Genomic DNA, 23917 nt, shown 5'->3' on the forward strand with positions numbered 1-23917 from the left:
TACTGGGCACTGGTGAGGCCGCACCTCGAGTACTGTGTTCAGTTTTGGGCCCCTCACTACAAGAAGGACATCGAGGTGCTGGAGCATGTCCAAAGAAGGGCAACAAAGCTGGTGAAGGGTCTAGAGCACAAGTCTTATGAGGAGCGGCTGAGGGAGCTGGGGTTGTTTAGTTTGGAGAAGAGGAGGCTGAGGGGAGACCTTATTGCTCTCTACAACTCCCTGAAAGGAGGTTGTAGCGAGGTGGGGGGTCAGTCTCTTCTCCCTAGTAACAAGTGATAGGATAAGAGGAAACGGCCTCAAGTTGCGCCAGGGGAGGTTTAGGTTGGATATTAGGGAAAACTTCTTCACTGAAAGGGTAGTCAGGCACTGGAACAGGCTGCCCAGGGAAGTGCTTGAGTCTCCATCCCTGGAGGTATTTAAAAGACGGATACACGTGGTGCTTAGGGACATGGTTTAGTGGTGGACTTGGCAGTGCTAGGTTAACGGTTGGACTCTATGATCTCAAAGGTCTTTTCCAGCCTAAACGATTCTATGATTCTGTGATTCTATATCAGGCACTGCTCAAGGACAAAGATTCAAGTCACAGAGGTATATATCTCAGCTCTTCATGTCTTGGTTTTCAGAACCTTAAGTTTGTTGAACTTGCACTCTAAAGAGAATCAGACGCTACTTGTGAATCTGAATCTGCTGTAATGAAATGTTTTTATTGCTTTTGTGTATGGTAGATATTGACAGAAAATAAATTATTCTTGTTGGAATTTGTTGCTCATGCACTTGAAGCTGTTGCATATGTTTGCCACTGGGATGCATCTGCAACCCAGTAAAAGTAAATAGTGTGCTGCAGTTTTTCCGTATCCATCCCTCTCCTTGCTCAGTGTCTTTTGACATTATGATCCTGCATCAACATGTTTGCAGCATGCCATTGCAAAGTGGTTGAGTGTAAGAAGTTGCAAGTTTCCTTTACTCTCCTTCCCTCACAATGTTCCAGCCCTTTTGACAATTTTTTATGCGACGTGTTAGCACATGAGAGACAGCTGGTGTGGTTTTTCTTTACCCTTCATCTCGACATCGTCTTCAGCTTACATGTGCCCTTCCACCAATTTCAGCTCAGTTTTGACTTCGTATTCCATGAAGGCATTAGTGTTTTAGAAGCCTTTGGATGCTAAAAGATAAAATGTATTCAAGGGGAGATGGAACAAGTTCTCCGAAGAGAAAACCCAGGAGAGTTTATTAAATATGCTAGAACTAAGAAGTCCCTGGGTCACAAATTGTTTGAATCTGTGAGAATATTTGGGAGGAGTATCACCATATACCTAACCTATTTTTACATCTTTTTTATTTTCTTTTATATACACTGTTGGCTACTGCTAGATACAGGGAAATGGGAAATCTTTGGCCTTACCCAGTAAGGCAGTTCATGTTTTACAATGAGTTGCTCCCTGCTGTCTGTTACCCTTTGCCACTTTGCACGTATATAATAAGTAGGAACTGCTTGAAGAGTTGCGTTTCACTCACTAGTGGTGCAAACTGTGTGCTGAGCCAGGCACTCCTTGTGCCTTGCCCCAGTAAAAGGATACGCCAGACCCCTTCATGGTGCTCTTGCCCTTCCCCACTTTCCCTGGTTGTTTCCAGAGGATGACATGGCATGGGGCTCAGGTGACATACAAGTGAGAGGAGACCATGCAGATCCCAAGTGAAAGCCTTTCACTTGTCTGTGGAAGTCAAGCAGTGTTTCAAGAGTAGAAGATAACATGTGGTCCCGCTGTTCTGTCGCTGAATACTGTGTTCAGTATTGCCCCTTCAGAGGCTCTTGGGGACAAAGGGGTGGCAAAACAGGAACTCTTTTTATGGGATTCTTGGCTAAATTGATTCAAGTACAAATTGTAATCCCTCCCTAATCTTCTATGATGCATACTAAAGCACTAGTTTGATTGAGTTTGTGGATTTCAGAGTAAGATTCTTTGGTGGTTTAGATACAGTACTGAGCTTTTATTTTAATAATATTTTGACATAAGACAGAATAAATGACTTTGAAGTGTATGCATTAAAAATAACGTTTGTAGAAGAAACAGGTGATAGGCTAGAATTCAGCTGGTTGTTGTTCAGATTAGTTAACTTTGGAAATATTAAGTTCCAGTGTATTTAAAAAATATAAATATGACATTATCCATTGAAGGCTGAAGTGTACTTTAGTGCATGATTACATGTGTAATTTATAATTTTGATGCAAACCAAACACTCCCATTGTGTGTGTTTGTATGGTAACATGCATGTAGAATGCTCTGAAATGCCCCTACTCTGTTTTGAATTGATTCATATGATTGTCATGTGATTGTGTTATTATGATCTGGAAAGAGCTATTCTTTTTATTGTTGTAGAGTGAAATACCAAGCAGAGCTACCGTATCAGTCTAAAAATCTAGTCTGTGCATCACCAGTGTCTGAATGTAAAAATGCTGTATTAGAAGAAAGACAGGGTCATATACCTTAGGAATTGGAAGCCTTAGCTTAGAATGGGGCCATTCTTACCAGATATGGTATGAAACAGGACCCTCCCTAACAAATCCTACCATCTAGAGTCATGCTTTCAAGCAGCATAAACAAAATATGTGCTGCTTGCTTAGCTCATTATTCTTTACTTAACAGGACATACATCCTTTATGGACATACATCCTCTATGGAACGAATCCTCCTGGGGGCCATCACAAGTCAAATGAAGCACGTGATTGGATAAAGCCAACATGGCTTCACCAAGGGCAGATCGTGCCTGACAAATCTGGTGGCCTTCTATGATAAAGTGACCTGCTCGGTTGACATGGGGTGAGCAGTCGACGTTGTCTACTTGGACTTCTCCAAGGCTTTGGATACAGTTCCCCATGGCCTCCTCCTGGAGAAACTGATGCGTTATGGCCTAGACAAATGGTCTGTGCGGTGGGTGAGGAATTGGCTGGCGGGCCGCACCCAAAGGGCGATGGTAAATAGCTCTTTTTCAAACTGGCAACCCGTCACAGGTGGGGTCCCCCAGGGATCGATATTGGTCCCAACACTATTCAGTATCTTCATAAGTGATCTGGATAACGGGATCAAGTGTAGCCTGATGAAGTTCGCAGATGACACCAAACTGAGTGGGGAAGTAGACACTCTGGAAGGCAGAGCCACCCTGCAGGAAGATCTGGATAGGCTGGAAGAGTGGGCTAACAGGAACCTTATGAAGTTTAACAAGGACAAGTGTAAGGTCTTGCACCTGGGAAAACATAATCCAGGAGTGCAGCACAGACTGGGATCCACCTGGCTGGAGAGCAGCTCCGTGGAGAGGGACCTGGGGGTCCTGGTGGACAGGAAGCTCAATATGAGTGAACAGTGTGCTGCTGCAGCCAAGAAGGGCCTGAAACTGAAATACTGCTTAGGGTTGTCAAAAGCATTTCCAGAACAGAGATTGCACATTCTTTCCTAATGTGATGGGTTTTATCTTAAAAGAAAACAACAGAACTGTATTCGTTCTCATTGCAAAATCATAACAAACAATTGAATTATATAGTCCATTAATTATCAACATTTAATCAATATTTCTAGCCATAAATCTTATTGCATTTCTTTACTGGGAAAATCTGCATATAAAAGGAATATGTATTTTATGCCTACTTTATTAAACATGGAGGAATTCAAGTTCTGTTATGAAAATAGTGTTTTGGCTTTTTGTTTTAAAGCCACTGCTAATAATGAAGAGTAGACTTCATAAGTATCTGTATGCCACAGCATTTATTCCTTCACACATAATTCTGTATAGGCTGTTGATTCTTCTAATTCATTTCATAAAGAAGCTATGCTTTGATAATGCATTGAGTCTGTTATTATCAGGTTGGGAAGCCAGATGTGAGTACAGCTGCAAGATGATTCTTCCTTTAGCTGCTTGGGGCTGAGACTCACAGAAAAATATGAAAACTTCTAGAAGGGGGAGAAGATGGGAACAGCATCAACTGCTATGTTGATAAAGAGTATCAGAGCTAGTTTGCCTGGAGGGAGCATTGTGTAGAGGATATTGGGGAAGCACACAACAGCATTATTTTACTAAGCCTAAGAGAAGGATGAACCTAGTAGCATAATGTTGCCGATCTTTTTCCTTTTATAAATGTATTGAGGTAGATACCAAAGAAGTTACTTTCAAAAGATAATCCTGGGAACTAAAATATCTATTTAGCCTATCTTATATAATATTCAGTAAAGAATACTGAATAGACTACTGGTGTGGTCTAACTTTCCATATGGCTTACCTCCAAGTAGTCTTTCTCTAACATGGAATAAAATAATTTATTTTGTATTTCTTTTTTTTTTTTCTTTTCCTTCTCTCTCTCCCACCTGTACCTTCATCACTGTTCCACTTACCATGAAACAGAGAAATGTTAGCATTAACCATTCCCCCCCCATATTATTTAATTGATTAACATAATTAAGTTTATGCTCAGAAAAAGGGTTTATTTCACTCTAAATAAAGGTTGTTTACTGTTGCTAGTTCAGACTGGAAAAAAAAAAAAGGCTTGTGTCTGTGTGGTTCTATTGGGTTTGCATGGCAAGTTTTTGGTAGCAGGGGGGCTACAGGGGTGGCTTCTGTGAGAAGATGACAGAAGCTTCCCCTATGTCTGATAGAGCCAATGCCAGCTGGCTCAAAGATGGACTCGCCACTGGCCAAAGCTGAGCCAATCAATCAGCGACGGTGGTAGCACCTCTGGGATAACATATTTAAGAAGGGAAAAAAACTGCTGTGCAACAGCAGCCAGAAGAGAGGAGTGAGAACATGTGAGAGAGACAACTCTGCAGACACCAAGGTCAGTGAAGAAGGAGGGGGAGGAGGTGCTCCAGGCACCAGAGCAGAGATTCCCCTGCAGCGAAGACCATGGTGAGGCAGGCTGTCCCTCTGCAGCCTATGGAGGTCCGCAGTGGAGCAGATATCCACCTGCAGCCCGTGGAGGACCCCACGCCAGAGCAGGTGGATGTGCCCAAAGGAGGCTGTGACCCCATGGGGAGCCTGCACTGGAGCGGGCTTCTGGCAGGACCTGTGGCCCTGTGGAGAGAAGCCCATGCTGGAGCAGGTTTGCAGGCAGGACCTGTGACCCCGTGGGGGACCCATGCTGGAGCAGTCTGTTCCTGAAGGACTGCACCCCATGGAAAGGACACATGGAAGGGACCCACACTGGAGCAGTTTGTGAAGAACTGCAGCCCATGGGAAGGACCCACTTTGGAGAAGTTCGTGGAGGACTGTCTCCCATGGGAGGGACCCCACGCTGGAGCAGGGGAAGATTGTGAGGAGGAAGGAGTGGCAGAGACAATGTGTGATGAACTGACCGCTACCCCCATTCCCCATCCCCCTGCACCGCTCAGGGGGAGCAGGTGGAGAAATCAGGAGTGAAGTTGAGCCTGGGAAGAAGGGAGGGGCGGGGGGAAGGTGTTTTAAGATTTTATTTTCTTTCTTATTACCCTTCTCTGATTTGATTGGTAATAAATTAAGCTAATTTCCCCAAGCCGAGTCTGTTTTACCTGTGCCGGTAATTGGTGAATGATCTCTCCCCATCCTTATCTTGACCCACGAGCCGTTCATTATATTTTCTCAGTGGTGGGTTGATCTTGGCTGGCTGCCAGGTGCCCACCAAGCCACTCTCTCACTCCTCCTCCTCAGCAGGATGGGGGGGAGAAAATAAGGTGAAAAACTCATGGATCAAGATAAAAGCAGTTTAATGAAGAAAAAAGCAAAGGCCGTGTGCAGAAGCAAAGCAAGCCAAGAAGATTTATTTTCTACTTCCCATCAGCAGATGATGTCCCGCCACTTCCTGGGAAGGAAAGGACTCAGTACCCGTAGCAGCTGGTTCAGAAGAAAAACGCCTTAATAATGAATGCCCCCTCATATTATTGAATTCCAAAAGTAAGTTCTGAACACCTTTTAAGTACTATTGACAACTTCCTGTTCTGAACCAATGGCTGTAATTTCAGCTGGCCCTGAGATAGACATTGAGAACTTATGGAGTTTGGTGGTTTTCTTGGTTTGTTTGTTTGTTTGTTTGTTTGTTTGTTTGTTTTTTAAATGGAAAGGCAGCACTTAAATCTTGTGTTCTTTCAGCAACTTAACTTATTTAAAAGTTGAATGGGAGGGTTTGTGGATAATGCTCATTACCGAGTCTTTAATGTACTACATCAGAGAGAAAATCCAAGATGTTCTGGATCTCAGTACTGGCTCTACAAAACTATAATACATCATGCCTCCTTCACCTGCTTCTAGGAACATTGTCACATAGAACTGGAAGACCAGTTCTAAAGACCAGTTTCTAAAGGGAACGAAAGAGATGGATTATAATGGGGAAATCGCCATTACCCTTGTGTTTTTGTAGCATACTGTGATGTCCTACTTGGATGTCATTGTTTTCAGTGTGACTAGTACAAAGTGCGAAATCTTTGAGGTAAATGTCCTACTTTGTGTCAGAATCTGTACTGTTGGGTCAAATTTTTGTGATGTTAATCTTATGTAAATGGCAACAGAATATGATCCTCTGCCCTGGGCTCTGACTGGAGGTTGATTATGTAGAGGTGGACTACTTTAATCTTGAATGTGCAGCTTTGTTTATGTGAGATTCTCTCCTGGTTTTAGAGCTAAATCAGAAAGAGAACATGAGGTGGCAATTACCTCAATGAAAGGGAACTATGAGACTACCAGTGTTTTAGTCCCAAGTGTCTGATTATTTGAAAACTGGTGGTTCTGAGTTTGAATACAAGTTTGCTTTTTGGATCTTTGAACCATCATTCTGCAGACTTCCCTACTTGTAGAGAATCACTGAAGTGTTCAGTTGTAAATCTTGAATTACCACTCATCAGACAAAATGATAGGTCTTACCCATCTTCCGCTTCCAAAAATCTGATACTTTTTACTGTGTTCATTATTAATGGTATGAATCTGCGTTGGGGAAGTTCAGATTGGACATTAGGAAAACGTTCTTCACTGAGAGGGTGGTCGGTCACTGGAACAGGCTCCCCAGGGAAGTGGTCACGGCACCAAGCCTGTCCGAGTTCAAGGAGCGTCTGGATGATGCTCTTACTCTTATAGTTTAGTTTTAGGTAGTCCTGCGAGGAGCAGGGAATTGCACTCAGTCCTTATGGGTCCCTTCCAACTCAAGATATTCTATGATTCTATGATTACTAACAGCTGATTTTCCTAGTCTTTGTTACATGTGATTTCAGCAATCACTGAGTTAGTTGTTCCAGTGATACTTGCTAATAATGGAATTGCATTGGTGCAGAACTGGAGGTTCGCAGGAAAAGTCATGTTTTTGTTTCAGTTGCAAGTATATTTATTAAACTAGAAAAGCCATCATTCTGCCCTTAATTTTGTATATTTACTTCCCTGTCTGAGGTGTAATGTTACCTTCTGCATTGCCATTCAATTTATTTCTGTGTAGCAATTGCTTGCCCATCTTATTTTCACTGGAACTTTTAATTAAAATCTTACTCCTAAATTGTCACTGTTTATGTATATGATTACTGTTGGTTTAATGATTAATTAAAATTAGTATCTCTGCCATAGGAAGTAGCATACATTTATATATACTCCAGAAAACAGTACAAAAGAATTCAGCCTATTCTGGTCTTGGCAAACCTGTCTGAAATAAGTCTATGTGAATCAAAGTTACATAGGAGAAGTTATTTTTGGATGACTTGATTGTGCATAAAATGTTCTAATGGACTCCTAATTATTTTTAATATAGAATTCTACTTGGCTTTCCTTTTTCTTCATAAAAATTTCTGACATTTGTTATGTCTCTCTTTTATTTAGCAGAAGAAATCATCAAGTTCTAGTGTCAGTTGGTCCCCAAACCACAGATGATAGGTGGAACACCTTCTATTATTAAGGTAATGCAGAATTAAGGAAATGGTTTCTTTTAAAAGTGAAGAATGTATGATGTGACTTCATTCCCTGGAATGGGATAGAAACCAGCTGGTGTTTACAAGCATTCAGCAATGCTAAGAGATGTTCTTAATGTCTTGCTAAAAATTGTAGTGAACTGAAATGAAAGAGGAATGCAAGTAGGCAGAATCCCAGTATTGACTTCTTGGGGAAATAGACTTTTGATAAAATTTCCCCCTTCCTTGTGTTCTTTGGTAGTCTCCTCACTATTTTAAAAATTCCTAGTCCCATTCAGATTGGTGGCAAACTTCATTTGACTTACAGGGTTATGGTTCTTTTTTTCACCCTTGGGTTTAGAACCTGTTTATTCAGTGGGACCCGTTGAGATCAAAGCACTGATAACTTTCTTTGCTTTCATAGCCCCTGGACTGGTTCAGTCATTCAGGAAGTTAGTGTAAGAGACATTATAAAATGATTTGTGTATTGTAGTACAGTTGATACTCCATGAAGAGAAGCAGGGATTACAGCTTTTAAGCAGGCTCAGGTCTTGCAAGGTATTGAGCCAAGGAGTTTGTCATGGTTTAACCTTGGCCAGCAACTAAGCACCACACAGCTGCTCACTCACTTCCCCCACAGTGCGATGGGGGAGAGAACTGGAAGGGTAAAAGTGAGAAAACTCATGGGTTGCGATAAAGACAGTTTAATAGGTAAAGCAAAAGCATGCACAAGCAGAGCAAAATAAGGGATTCATTCACTACTTCCCATTGGCAGGCAGGTGTTCAGCCATCTCCAGGAAAGCAGCTCCATCACGCGTAATGGTTACTTGGGAAGACAAACGCCATAACTCCAAACATCCCTCTACTTCCTCCTTCTTCCCCTCAGCTTTTTATTGCTGAGCACAGCATCATATGGTATGGAATATCCCTTTGGTCAGTTGGGATCATCTGTCCCAGCTGTGTCCCCTCCCAACTTCTTGTGCACCCCCAGCCTACTCGCTGGAGGGGCAGTCTGAGAAGCAGAAAAGGACTTGATGCCATGTAAGCACTGTTCAGCAATAACTAAAACATCTCTGTATTATCAACGCTGTTTTCATCACAAATCCAAAACATAGCACCATATAAGCTACTATGAAGAAAATTAACTCTATCCCAGCCAAAACCAGTACAGATTTGAAAATGTATTTTTTTTATGGTGGCCATGCATAAACTGATAGCTATAGTTGGTGATCACTGTTCTGTACATTTTCTGTACTTGAAGATATCCCATCATTTGAAAGATCTTATCAATAAGAGGTGTTTCTGCTTTTGAATGGTATTTTTCACTTTCTTAATCAAATCTTTTGTAAAATAATACTCCTATAGACACTTTTATGCTACCCAAGTAATTATTTTCCTTTTTACTTGATGAAGAAGGACACAAGGATATAAATTCTGTTGTCCCTTTCAATATTTTTGTCTATCGCTAAAGACATCCAAACATTTTTGTTGCTTTTCTCTGTTTCCTTCAGTTTGTCAGTGTGTTTTTGATGCTAGTTAAGCTGAATGCAGTAGTCCATATGTAGTTCCATGATAGCTGTACAATGTTTCTGCATTTTAGTCTCCTGCTGCATAATGCCATGGAAGCTCACATCTAATTTGCTAATATGTATGTCTTTAAGTATTATTTTTTCTTGTATTTTCTTTGTATTATAAGCATATCTTTCATATTAAATGCCCAAGATAAAATTTTAAATGATGCTATTAAAGATGAGAATTGGAGGGTAGTGTCATGGGAAAAAAAATCTGCTGGATTCAGCTAGTTCTGTGTTAGCAGCATTAGTTTTATCAGAAAGTTTATTCTCGGTCAGCTCTTGCGGCCTAAGGCTTCAACTACTTTAGCTACTAGTGCTAAGCTACTAATGCTAAACGAGACTATTCAGAGAGAAGAATACAGTTAATCAAACTCCTTCTCTAACAGTCCTCCCTTTGTTTTTTTCAGGCATCCCTGCCCATCTATAGTTTATCTTGTATGAGGACTCTTCGATACCCTTGTATAGATTTCACAAGCATATTCTTTAAACAATTCTGAATACAAGTAAAAACACAGCAGGCTATCAGAAGCATAATAACCACGGGTAAAAGACTTTTTAGCAATGAACTAAATAAACTACTAAACCATGGTGAAAAACCCCATCCAGAGAACAAGTTTTGTAACCAGTCACTTTCAGGGGGTTGTATGCACTTTGGGCTCCTTTGCGGGCATGTGTTTGTTGTGGTTTAACCCCAGCCAGCAACTAAGCACCACACAGCCGCTCGCTCACTCCCCCCACCCCAGTGGGATGGGGGAGAGAATTGGAAGGTTGAAAGTCAGAAAACTCATGGGTTGAGATAAGAACAGTTTAATAATTGAAGTAAAATGAAATAGAATAGTAGTAAAAGGAGTAGTAGTAGAAGTAGTAATAATAGTATAATAATAATAATAATAATAATAATAATAATAATAATAATAAATACAATAATAATATACAAAGCAAGTGATACACTATACAATTGCTCACCACCCGCCCAGCACGTCCCCGAGCAGCGATCCCTGCCCCCCAGCCAACTCCCCCCATCTTATATACTGAGCATGACATCATACAGTATGGAATAGCCCTTTGGCCAGTCTGGGTCAGCTGTCCTGGCTGTGCCCCCTCCCAGCTTCTAGGGCACCTGGCAGAGTATGGGAAGCTGAAAAGTCCTTGACTAGTGTAAGCACTACTCAACAACAACTAAAACATCAGTGTGTTATCAACATTATTCTCATCCTAAATCCAAAGCACGGCACTATACCAGCTACTAGGAAGAAAATTAACTCTATCCCAGCTGAAACCAGGACAGTGTTTCTGCCTCAGTCACCTTTTGATATATCTCATGGGAACTGTCATTTATATAGATACCACATTGAGATCCAGTTAATGCACACACGCCTCCTTGAGATGCCACGAGATAATCTAAGGCTAACCTAGTTTGGAGGGAAAAGATTCTTACTTGCTGCATCTCCTCCCTGAGGGATTCAATGGCTGTTCCTAGATCATTGATAGAGTCTTCAAGTTCTAAAGCAACCTTTTCTAAGACCATTTGTAGTCTGATGGTATATCGGCCTACACAAGCAATGGTGGGGCTGGTCACTAACGGAATTATTCCTGAAATGGAACATCCTATTAGTTTTCCCTCTGTTAGTGGATTTCTCCGTGTGCTATCTAGTGCCTCTTCTAGTCTTTGAAGAGTTTGTTCTCGAGTTTCAATGAGGGAAGTTTCTCTGACGTTCCTAATTGTTCCCTGAGGTAATTTAGAAGTAATGTGTAAATATGTCACCCCACGGGCTACATAACAACTGCCTGTCCAATTGGCCAGTAGTATAAGCTTTTCAGCCACAGACAAAATAATGACCTTGTAGGGCCCAAAATGGGGAGTAATGTCTACTCGTTAGTACACTGGTATGTAAGATTAAAATCCCATATCTTCCCAACAGACGGTCAAAACCATCTTCGTCTTCAGATACCCAAGTTCCATTTAAACTACATTGTCCTTTACCTTTCCACCACTTGTAGCTCATTCTGCTGTAATACGTTGAGATGTTACTGCAATTGTTCCTCTGTGGCCTGAAGCTCATAGTTTCAAAAAAACAGGGTTTGAACTTTACAGAAAGTGTGGGTGTTTTTAAACCAGTTTTTAAACCATCTCTCCACTGAGTTATGAGGCATGAGCTGTTTCCTACTGGGTAGGCATATTGGTCAGACTGGTTATGAGTAAAACAGAAAGTTCCTTCTGTTAGCACTGTGGCTGTATATTCCCAATCCTGATATTTGGTCTGAGTTAAGAGTCTTATTCCAGAAAGGTGAATTGGAGGGATTATTATAAGTATAGTTCTCTGTCGCTTCCAATTCAACTAAGGTCAAAGGAATCATGATAAGGGGTATACCTATTCTGGGAGTTAATGGGGTATGGGCTCATACCCAACAATCTGTTTGGTTAGTTAGGTTGGCCACTTGATGGGCCAATGACACAAAGGAATTGTGTTCCTTATAAGTAAGACCAGGGGGTATTAGTAAAAGCAGTAAAGAAAGGTATTGTACTAACACAGTTTTGAGAATAACTCTCACAGAATGGGGTCGACAATGCATAGTTGAGCCCATTTTGGCTACGGTTTGCCTGCTGGTTTTGACCAAATGTATAAAAGAAAAAGAACCAAAACACCTATACAAAGAAGGGTTAATACCAGAACTAGGGTAATCCACTCTACTCCTATTTTAAGAAGGTGTTGAAGATAATCCAGTAATAAAACATTGAGTCTCACGGCTAACTCTTCTTCACTGGGTGGTTGGTGCCACCTGCATGCACAGCACCAGTTTATGTATCTGTCTGCTCCTTTTCTGGTTATATTTCCCCAGCCCCAACCTCGATGATGGTTCTCCCAATGACCTTTATAACAGTTATTAATACACCACCCAGGATGACATGGGCCACAATTATTGCAGGATAACCAAAGCCAACCATGCTAACGACATCTCAAACCTTCCCCTCTTGGAACTGAGCCTGTATTGTATATATTATACATAATGTATATATTATATATTGTATATATTATACATGATGTATATATTATACATTGCCACTGTATAAGGATGGTGAATCATAGAATCGGTAAGGCTGGAAAAGACTTCTGAGATCATCGAGTCCAACCTGTTAACCTAACTGCCTGGTCCACCTCTAAACCATGTCCCTAAGCACCACATCCACACGTTTTTTGAATACTTCCAGGGACTGTGATTGCACCACTTCCCTGGGCAGCCTGTTCCAATGCCTAACCACTCTCTCCGTGAAGAAATTTTTCCTAATATCTAAGCTAAATCTCCCCTGGCACAGCTTGAGGCCGTTTCCTCTTGTCCTATCCCTTGTTACTAGGGAGAAGAGACCGACCCCCACCTCACTACAACCTCCTTTCAGGTAGTTGTAGAGAGCAATAAGATCTCCCCTCAGCCTCCTCTTCTCCAAACTAAACAACCCCACCTCCCTCAGTCGCTCCTCATAAGACTTGTTCTCTAGACCCTTCACCAGCTTTGTTGCCCTTCTTTGGACATGCTCCAGCACCTCGATGTACTTCTTGTAGTGAGGGGCCCAAAACTGAACACAGTACTCGAGGTGCGGCCTCACCAGTGCCGAGTATAGGGGCACTATCACCTCCCTGGTCCTGCTGGCCACACTGTTCCTGATACAAGCCAGGATGCCATTGGCCCTCTTGGCCACCTGAGCACGCTGCTGGCTCATGTTCAGCCAGCTGTCGACCAACACCCCCAGGTCCTTTTCTGCCAGGCAGCTCTCCAGCCACTCTTCCCCAAGCCTGTAGCGTTGCATGGGGTTGCTGTGACCCAAGTGCAGGACCTGGCACTTAGCCTTGTTGAATCTCATACAATTGGCCTCAGACCATTGATCCAGCCTGTCCAGGTCCCTCTGTAGGGCCTTCCTACCTTCAGGCAGATCAGCACTTCCCCCAAACTTGGTGTCATCTGTAAACTTCCTGAGGATGCGCTCGATCCCCTCATCCAGATCATGGATAAAGATATTGAACAGTACCGGCCCCACCACTGAGCCCTGGGGAACACCACTTGTGACCGGTCGCCAACTGGATTTGCCTCCATTCACCACCACTCTCTGGGCTCTGCCATTCAGCCATTTTTTTACCCAGCGCAGAGTGCCCTTATCCAAGCCGTGAGCAGCCATCTTCTCCAGGAGAATGCTGTGGGAAATGGTGTCGAAGGCCTTACTAAAGTCCAGGTAGACAACATCCACAGCCTTCCCCTCATCCACTAAGCGGGACACCTTGTGGAGAAGGAGACCAGGTTAGCCAAGCAGAATCTTCCCTTCACGAACCAGTGCTGGCTGGGCCTGATCCCCTGGTTGTCCTGTACGTGCCGTGTGATGGCACTCAAGATGATCTGCTCCATGACCTTCCCCAGCACCGAGGTCAGGCTGACAGGCCTGTAGTTCCCCGGATCCTCCTTCTGGCCCTTCTTGTAGATGGGTGTCACATTTGCTAACTTCCAGTCATCTGGGACCTCCCCGGTTGACTAGGACTGCTGGTAAATGGTGGAAAATGGCTTGGTGAGCTCCTCTGCCAGCTCCCTCAGTATCCTCGGGTGGATCCCATCTGGCCCCATAGACCACCCCTTATTCTATACCATCTACGTCATGCCCAGGTCCCACACTTTCCAATACGTTCCAATTAATCACCAACACTTTTTCTGTCTTTTGATATATACACACAGGTATCATTTCCTTAGACTATGGGCCATCCCTCTAAAAAGTTTGCCGAGCATTTAGTCCATGACTTTGGGCTTCATCCATCATAACAGTCTTTCAGGGCAGGAGAGATGGTGTGTGGTGTTGGATTGTTGCATGCTGAAGCCAGTTCGGGTTCCATCACCGCTGCACTTTGCTTGGTTTCCTCAGAGTTCATTCCTCATTAATCTGTGCGATTCTTACTGCAATACCATTGATATGGCATATAGCAACCACAGAAGTGATGACATACAGTATTACATAGCAATTAACATTATACAATTCAATTTATTGGCTATTCTCACCCAAAATCAAATCCCCTTGAGGTACACATTGGATTTCCCCATCCTCCTGCATCACGCACCAAATGCACTGAGGTCCTTGAGCAAAAGCAATTCCACGAATGGGTTTGCCTTTTCCCGAGGCAGGGGTAACCCAGACTGTCTTCCCCATCATATTCTTTATGTGCACTACAGGGACTTTATCTCCCTCTAGAGTGTGTAAAAGTCTTGATTGGGCAGGGCCAGCTCGATTGGCAGATCCCCTAGTGTTGACTAACCAGGTGGCCTTTGCTAAATGTGTATCCCAGCGTCTAAATGTCCCACCACCCATTGCTCTCAGTGTAGTCTTAACATTGTATCATTCAATTTTCCCCGAGGCTGGTGCATGATAGGGGATGTGATATACCCACTCAATGCCATGCTCTTTGGCCCAGGTGCCTATGAGGCTGTTTCGGAAATGAGTCCCGTTGTCTGTCTCAGTTCTTTCTGGGGTGCCATGTTGCCATAGGACTTGCTTTTCGAGGCCCAGGATAGTGTTCCGGGCGGTGGCATGGGGCACAGGATATGTTTCCATCCATCCGGTGGTTGCTTCCACCATGGTGAGCACATGGCGCTTGCCTTGGCGGGTTTGTGGGAGTGTGATCTAATCAATCTGCCAGGCCTCCCCATGAGTCAGTATAGAGATAGAGCATTGGCCACTTTTCTCGTTCAGCAATATCTAAAGCCAGCTGGATGGCTTTCACCTCTGCAAACTGACTCGATTCACCTTCTCCTTCAGCAGTTTCTGCGACTTGTCGCATAGGACTCCATGCATCAGCCTTCCACCTCCGATGCTTCCCCACCAGACGACAGGACCCATCAGTGAACAGGGCATATTGCTTCTCATTTTCTGGCAGTTTATTATACGGTGGGGCTTCCTCAGCATGCGTCACCTCCTCCTCTGGCGATATTCTGAAATCTTTGCCTTCTGGCCAGTCCATGATCACTTCCAAGATTCCTGGGCGACTGTTTGAGCCCGTTGTGTGATCAGTGTGAGCCACTTACTCCACGTAGCATCAGTTGCATGATGTGTACAGGGCATCCTTCCTTTGAACATCCAGCCCAGCACCAGCAGTCGGGGTGCCAAGAGGAGCTGTGCTTCAGTACCAACCACTTCCGAAGCAGCTCGAACCCCTTCATATGCTGCCAATATCTCTTTTTCAGTTGGAGTATAGCGGGCCTTGGATCCTCTGTATCCCTGACTCCAAAACCCTAGGGGTCGACCTCGAGTCTCCCCTGGTGCTTTCTGCCAGAGGCTCCAGGTAGGGCCATTCTCCCTGGCTGCGGTGTAGAGCACATTTTTTGCATCTTGTCCTGCCCGGACTGCCCCAAGGGCGACTGCATGAACTATATCTCCTGTTTAATTTGTTCAAAGGCTTTTCGTTGCTCAGGGCCCCTTTTGAAATCGTTCTTCTTCCGGGTCACTCGATAGAGAGGGCTTTACAATGAGACTGTAATTTGGAATATGCATTCTCCAAAAACCCACAACGCCCAAGAAAGCTTGCGTTTCCTATTTGCTGGTTGGTGGAGACATGGCTGTTATTTTGCTGATTACATCCATTGGGATCAGACGATGTCCATCATTGCACAGGCTGGAACGATGGGCCGAGGCCAACTGTATGAGATTCAACAAGGCTAAGTGCCGGGTCCTGCACTTGGGTCACAACAACCCCATGCAACGCTACAGGCTTGGGGAGGAGTGGCTGGAGAGATGCCTGGCAGAAAAGGACCTGGGGGTGTTGGTCGACAGCTGGCTGAACATGAGCCAGCAGCGTGCTCAGGTGGCCAAGAGGGCCAATGGCATCCTGGCTTGTATCAGGAACAGTGTGGCCAGCAGGACCAGGGAGGTGATAGTGCCCCTGTATTCGGCCCTGGTGGGGCCGCACCTCGAGTACTGTGTTCAGTTTTGGGCCCCTCACTGCAAGAAGGACATTGAGGTGCTGGAGCGCGTCCAAAGAAGAGCAACGAAGTTGGTGAAGGGTCTAGAGAACAAGTCTTCTGAGGAGTGGCTGAGGGAGCTGGGGTTGTTTAGCCTGGAGAAGAGGAGGCTGAGGGGAGACCTTATTGCTCTCTACAACTACCTGAAAGGAGGTTGAAGCGAGGTGGGGGTCGGTCTCTTCTCCCTAGTAACAAGGGATAGGATGAGAGGAAACGGCCTCAAGCTGTACCAGGGGAAGTTTAGGTTGGATATTAGGAAAAACTTCTTCACCGAAAGGGTAGTCAGGCACTGGAACAGGCTGCCCAGGGAAGTGGTTGAGTCTCCATCCCTGGAGGTGTTTAAAAGTCGGGTAGACGTGGTGCTTGAGGACATGGTTTAGTGGTGGACTTGGCAGTGTTAGGTTAACGGTTGGACTCGATGATCTTAAGGGTCTTTTCCAAACTCTAACGATTCTGTGATTCTATGATTCTATGATCTTGCCATGTTTTTCCTAAAAACTGGATCTCCTGTGCAGGTCCCTTGACCTTACTTTGTTTTATGGCAAAGCCGGCCTCCAGAAGGATTTGGACTTTTTTCTTTCCTTTCTCAAAAACCTCTTCTGCTTTATTGCCCCACACGATGATGTCATCAATGTATTGCAGGTGTTTCAGAGCCCCACCCTGTTCCAATGCAGTCTGGATCAGTCTATGGCAAATGGTGGGGCTGTGTTTCCACCCCTGGGGCAGTCGATTCCAGGTGTACTGGACACCCCTCCAAGTGAAGGCAAACCGTGGCCTGCACTCTGCCGCCAAAGGGATTGAGAAAAACACATTAGCGATATCAATGGTGGCATACCACTTGGCTGCCTTTGACTCCACTTCGTATTGAAGTTCTAGCATGTTTGGCACGGCAGCGCTCAGTGGTGGCGTGACTTCGTTCAGGCCCCGATAGTCTACTGTTAGTCTCCACTCTCCATTAGACTTTTGCACTGGCCATAGGGGACTGTTAAAAGGTGAGCGAGTCTTGCCGATCACTCCTTGGCTCTCCAGTTGACGAATCAACTTGTGGATGGGAATCAGGGAGTCTCTGTTGGTGCGATATTGCTGCCAGTGCACCGTTGTGGTAGCGATTGGCACCTGTTGTTCTTTGACCCTCAGCAACCCCACAACAGAAGGGTCCTCTGAAAGACCGGGCAGGGTAGACAGTTGTTTAATTTCCTCCGTCTCCAAGGCAGCTATATCAAAAGCCCACGGGTACCCTTTTGGGTCCTTGAAATGCCCTCTCCTGAGGTAGTCTATGCCAAGGATGCATGGAGCCTCTGGGCCAGTCACAATGGGGTGCTTCTGCCACTCCTTCCTGGTTAAGGTAACTTCAGCCTCCAATGCAGTCAGCTGTTGGGATCCCCCTGTCACTCCAGAAATACAGATGGGTTCTGCCCCTTTATAGCTTGATGGCATTAGGGTACACTGTGCACCGGTGTCCACTAGAGGCTTTATACTCCTGTGGGTCTGATGTGCCAGGCCATCGAATCCACACAGTCCAGTACACCCGGTTGTCCCTTTCCTCCCCCTGGCTGGAGGCAGGGCCCCCTCTAGTCCTGCTCATAGCATTCGTTCCTCACTTCTTGTAAATGCGAATCAAAAGTCCCTTTATTAAGATCGGAAGCAAAATCAGCCCTTCTGCTCTGTCTGGGGACCTGCTCACTGGAAACTGGAACAGCAATTTTCCTGGAAGAACCACCTTTTGTAGTTGTTTTTCCTTGCAACTCACATACCCGTGCCTCTAGGGTCGAGGTAGATGTTCCATCCCACTTCCTCATGTCCTCTCCGTGGTCACACAGATAAAACCCCAGGGTGGCTTGTGGTGTGTATCCACTATATCTTCTCTCTTGAACAGAGGGACGTTTACTCCTAATGGCTGAGTTACTGGTCCATACAGGTGAGGAGTAGGACATGTCCTCTTTGAATCGCTGGAACTCCCGGGATAATTTCTCAGCTAGCATGTCAGGCAGTTTCTCCACAGCCAAGATGCAGGCCCGTAGGGAGGAAGAGAGACTTTCTTCGTATTGTCGGAGTTGGCTGGCCATTTCATCCACCGTTGGTCCCTCTTCATCTTTCCAGGTCGTTATTGCCAATGAGTTTGTGTACGATGATGGTGCGCTCCATACAAACTTCCGCCACATGGGTCGTGTGCATTGGACTTCATCTGGATCTTTGGATAACTGCTCATTGTCCAGGTCATTATAAATCACTTTCAGCATGGCTAATTCCCTCAGGTACTGGATACTTCTCTCCATGGTGGTCCGCTTGCCTGGGTGACATATATAACATCTTCCTTGAAGGGATACCTTTCCTTCACGCCTGAAGGGAGTCACCTCCAAAGGCTGAGGGCTTTTGCCCCTTTTCCAATCGCTTTGTCAATGCCCCCTTCCCTAGAAAGGGATCCCAGCTGCTTGGCTTCCCTACCCTCTAATTCCAGGCTACTGGCCCCATTATCCCAGCATCGGAGCAGCCAGGTGATGATGTGCTCACCTGGACGAGGACCGAAATCGTTTCGCATATCTCGCAGCTCACTCAGGGACAGGGATCGGGTGGTTACCATCTCATTTGTGGGTTCTGCCTCTTCCTCCTCCTGTTCTCTTGATGGCCCTGGTTCATCATCCGCCTTTACTAAACGAGCTGATTTTCTTGTGTATTTTTTCTTGTGTATAGGGGCAACTGATACTGGCACGGGTTGGTTCTCTGGCATAGCCGTGGCACCTGTCGCTGGGGCTGGCATAGCCTCAGCGCCTGTCACTGGGGCTTGCGTAGCCACAGCGCCTGTCGCCAGGCCTGGCGTAGCCACAGCGCCTGTTGTTTTGTCGTCATATCCAGAGACCTTCTCTTCCCCTTGTGGGTTCTGAATAGTGTTGAATAGGGCTCGGTAGGCATGGGCCAGGCCCCAGCACATTTTATTGATCTGTGTCTCTCTGGAGTTGCCAGGGTGACAGCATACTTTTTCCAAATACTTTACTAGTTTTTCAGGATTCTGCACTTGTTCAGGGGTGAAGTTCCAAACCATTGGAGGTGCCCACTGTCCTAGGTACTTGCCCATGCTCTCCCACACACCCTGCCACCCATAACTATCCAGCCTTGGAGGAGATCTCTGGATGATATTCTTAAGCTTCTTATTAACCTTAGACAAAACTGAAACAATATTCCCAAGAAATTCCAATAGATATATCTTAACTACCCAAGGCTGTTCAAGATACTGAAAAGTTGTTGTAATGAAGGATGGAACATCATAGAAGAAGGCAGCAAAGGTTCCATTCTGTATTTCGTCCATGAAAAACCTCTCAGAGGAAGAGGTATAATTGCTAATTGTCTCCATGAGGTGGTACCCGAAGTACAGTAATGGCTTCGCTACAGAACCCAAATACCATATAATGCTCAAGGTCAGTGTTTTAATAACAAATCTCCCAGGCAAAACATCACTAATCACTGCAGAGCACAGGGAACTGCAAAACCCAACACCAATCCTTAACACGTACTGCAAAAACAAGAGCATGGTGCAGATCAGGTAGACTAATACCGAGAACAGATGAATCAATATTATGACCAGCAACTGTTAACAGATATAAATTCCTTAATACACTCTGGTTAATCTGTTATTATCTCAAACCCTTCGTTCCCCACGTTGGGTGCCATAAAGGACTGTCATGGTTTAACCCCAGCCAGCAACTAAGCACCACACAGCTGCTCGCTCATCCCCCCACCCCGGTGGGATGGGGGAGAGAATTGGAAGGGTGAAAGTCAGAAAACTCGTGGGTTGAGATAAGAACAGTTTAATAATTGAAGTAAAATGAAATAGAATAGTAGTAAGAGGAGGAGGAGGAGGAGTAGTAATAGTAATAATAATAATAAAATACAATAATAATATACAAAGCAAGTGATACTCTAATCAATTGCTCACCACCCGCCGACCAATGCCCAGCACGTTCCCGAGCAGCGATCGCTGCCCCCCAGCCAACTCCCCCCAATTTATATACTGAGCATGACGTCATATGGTATGGAATAGCCCTTTGGCCAGTTTGGGTCAGCTGTCCTGGCTGTGTCCCCTCCCAGCTTCTAGGGCACCTGGCAGAACATGGGAAGCTGAAAGGTCCTTGACTAGTGTAAGCACTACTTAGCAACAACTAGAACATCAGTGTGTTATCAACATTATTCTCATCCTAAATCCAAAACACAGCACTATACCAGCTACTAGGAAGAAAGGTTAACTCTGTTGCAGCTGAAACCAGGACAGTCTCTAAAAGTACCTGTCGAAAAGAAATTTTACAGGGATTTGAAAGCCAATAGTTCTGTAAAAGCCAAGGCAGCCTTTTCTCTTTTGCAGCAAAAATAAATCTTTTAATACAATCGAAAACATTCCACTAATTTTTTGACAACTTTTGGACTGCTGTTTCTTCCTTTCATTTTTTTCCCCTGCTGTAACTTTGTGTCCTGAGTGTGAAATGTCTTTGGATTCCTTACTTGTTTCTTTGGTCAGTAATGTTTCCTATTAATGTACATTATCCAAGATAAATTGCTAACTACTTTGAAATCTGTGTTGCTTTGTGGTTTTTTTTTTTTTTAATTGATCCATCTAGAACTGTCATTGTGTTAATATACTCTTACTGTATGGTGAAATGAATTATTCTAATTTAAATAGCTAGAGAGGTTTTTTTCTGCCTCTGTATTATGGTATCATTCTTCCTTCTGTTAGTAAATAATAATAACTGATGGCTTTTCTGTTTGGGCTGCCTGTATTTCTGAGTTTAAAAATACAGAAACTTAGTGTGGAATGAATGCTTTTATTGCTTAATGCTTGGCTAATATGTTGGTAGTTTAATTGTCCTGTGAATGTATCCTATAATGTGAATACTCCAAAGAGTGAACATTTATCTGTCTGGCTTCCTTTTTGTTTTATTGTGTATCTGAACTGACATTTTTTGTGTCTTAAGGTTATTCCTATGTTCTTACGGCAAGGCAGCCATTATTTACTCACTGCTTTTGCTCTGTCTTATAGGAGTTTTACTCGGCCATATGTGTGTTGTGTGGTAGAAGAAAGAAGTGCCACAACTCTAGTCTATTTTCTATTTTCTATCTGTACTGCTTTTGTGTTCTCTATGTTAAAGGCATCTAAAGAGTTGAATAGACAATCTTGATGTGCCCAGTTTCTGGAAGACTGAATTCTAAATCAATAATTTAAAGATAATGAATTGAAATAGATGTTCTGGCTTCTTTCCAATGGTCATTGCTCTTTTTGTTTTAGAACAAACTATCACAAGCCTTTCTTTTGTTTTTGATGTGATGTTCTGGTTGACTGTTATCTTGTATCAGGGTGTCTTCAGTAAGCATGTGCCTTGTACAGTACCCAGTCGGATAAATGGAGTGAAAAGTTAAGAGAGGATTCAAATAATGTTATGATCATCAGGAATATTTGCTGGTTGCTGATGAACAGCCTCTTCCATGTATTCATTAACTGCCAAGCTGTGCAAACCAGGAGGTCATTGCTGCCATTAAGAGGTAGCAATGAAGAGGGAAAACTGAATTACTCTATTTTATGTTAAGAAGACACTTTACCAGCACTGATATATTTTCTTTGACAATCTTTTAAATTGTTTTTGTCAGTTCAACAGCCAAAAAGAAAGTAAATTTCTAGCTCAGTGTTCAATCATAACTATCAATAGAAGGCACTAATATTTGAACACATATCTTTATTTGATCTTTGGGTTCTTATATGGTAATTATATTGATATCAAATGAAGTTTTGCTGCTTTTTATGTAACAGACATTTGGCATTGCTCTTAATGAAAAAAAATTTCCTTTTGGTGCTAGCTGCTGTAGCTTAGTGAACTGAACATCTTTGTCCATATTACTTTCATGGACAGTTTATTGAAGCAGTACTAGGAGAATTCATAGAATCATAGAATCGTTAAGGTTGGAAAAGACCCTTAAGATCATCGAGTCCAACCGTTAACCTAACACTGCCAAGTCCACCACTAAACCATGTCCATAAGCACCATGTCTACCCGCCTTTTAAATACCTCCAGGGATGGAGACTCAACCACTTCCCTGAGCAGCCTGTTCCAATGCCTGACTACCCTTTCAGTGAAGAAGTTTTTCCTAATATCCAACCTAAACTTCCCCTGGCGCAGCTTGAGGCCTTTTCCTCTCATCCTATCCCTTGTTACTAGGGAGAAGAGGCCGACCCCCACCTCGCTACAACCTCCTTTCAGGGAGTTGTAGAGAGCAATAAGGTCTCCCCTCAGCCTCCTCTTCTCCAGACTAAACTACCCCAGCTCCCTCAGCCGCTCCTCATAACACTTGGTCTCCAGACCCTTCACCAACTTCATTGCCCTTCTTTGGACATGCTCCAGCACCTTGATGTCCTTCTTGTAGTGAGGGGCCCAAAAATGAACACAGTACTCAAGGTGCAGCCTCACCAGGGCCGAGTACAGGGGCACTATCACCTCCCTGGTCCTGCTGGCCACACTGTTCCTGATACAAGCCAGGATGCCATTGGCATCCTTTTGGCCACCTGAGCACGCTGCTGGCTCATGTTCAGCCAGCTGTCGACCAACACCCCCAGGTCCTTTTCTGCCAGGCATCTCTCCAGCCACTCCTCCCCAAGCCTGTAGCGTTGCATGGGGTTGTTGTGACCCAAGGGCAGGACCCGGCACTTAGCCTTGTTGAATCTCATGCAGTTGGCCTCGGCCCATCAATTCAGCCTGTCCAGATCCCTCTGTAGGGCCTTCCTACCCTCCAGCAGATCAACACTGCTGCCCAATTTGGTGTCACCTGCAAACTTCCTGAGGGTGCACTCGATCCCCTCATCCAGATCATGGATAAAGATATTGAACAGAACTGGCCCCAATACTGAACCCTGGGGAACACCACTCGTGACTGGCTGCCAACTGGATTTGCCTCCATTCACCACCACTCTCTGGGCTCGGCCATCCAGCCAGTTTTTAACCCAGCACAGAGTGCCCTTTTCCAAGCCGTGAGCAGCCATCTTCTCCAGGAGAATGCTGTGGGAAATGGTGTCGAAGGCCTTACTAAAGTCCAGGTAGACAACATCCACAGCCTTCCCCTCATCCACTAAGCGGGTCACCTTGTCATAGAAGGAGGCCAGGTTAGTGAAGCAGGACCTCCCTTTTGTGAACCCATGCTGGCTGAGCCTGATGCCCCAATTGTCCTGCACGTGCCGTGTGATGGCACTCAGGATGATCTGCTCCATTACCTTCCCCAGCACCGAGGTCAGGCTGACAGGCCTGTAGTTTCCCAGATCCTCCTTCTGTCCCTTCTTGTAGAGGGGCATCATATTTGCTAACTTCTAGTCATCTGGGACCTCCCCGATTGACCAGGACTGCTGATAAATGATGGAAAGTGGCTTGGTGAGCACCTCCGCCAGCTCCCTCAGTCCCCTTGGGTGGATCCCATGTGGCCCCATAGACTTGTGTGTGTCTAAGTGGT

General features: G+C 44.5%; 1 protein-coding gene across 3 annotated transcripts in view; it reads left to right on the forward strand.

The window, feature by feature from the left end:
- LOC148055420 (uncharacterized) overlaps window positions 1–23917 on the forward strand; it is a 77494-nt gene that overhangs the window by 10170 nt on the left and 43407 nt on the right. Inside the window, exons 3-4 of one of the 3 annotated variants that reach the window (XR_015705335.1) lie at window positions 7813–7889; window positions 9862–9989. The exons of 1 other annotated variant lie outside the window; for it this stretch is intronic. The gene's annotated coding sequence lies outside the window, so the exon portion shown is untranslated. Of the gene's footprint in view, window positions 1–2645; window positions 4397–7812; window positions 7890–9861; window positions 9990–23917 lie in introns of those variants that run through there. One more of the 3 variants, XR_015705334.1, reaches the window with a different exon arrangement.

The sequence above is a fragment of the Nipponia nippon genome, unplaced genomic scaffold (assembly GCF_047370975.1).
Source record: "Nipponia nippon isolate SJK-2023a ecotype South Korea unplaced genomic scaffold, ASM4737097v1 scaffold_22, whole genome shotgun sequence".
NCBI lineage: Eukaryota > Metazoa > Chordata > Aves > Pelecaniformes > Threskiornithidae > Nipponia > Nipponia nippon.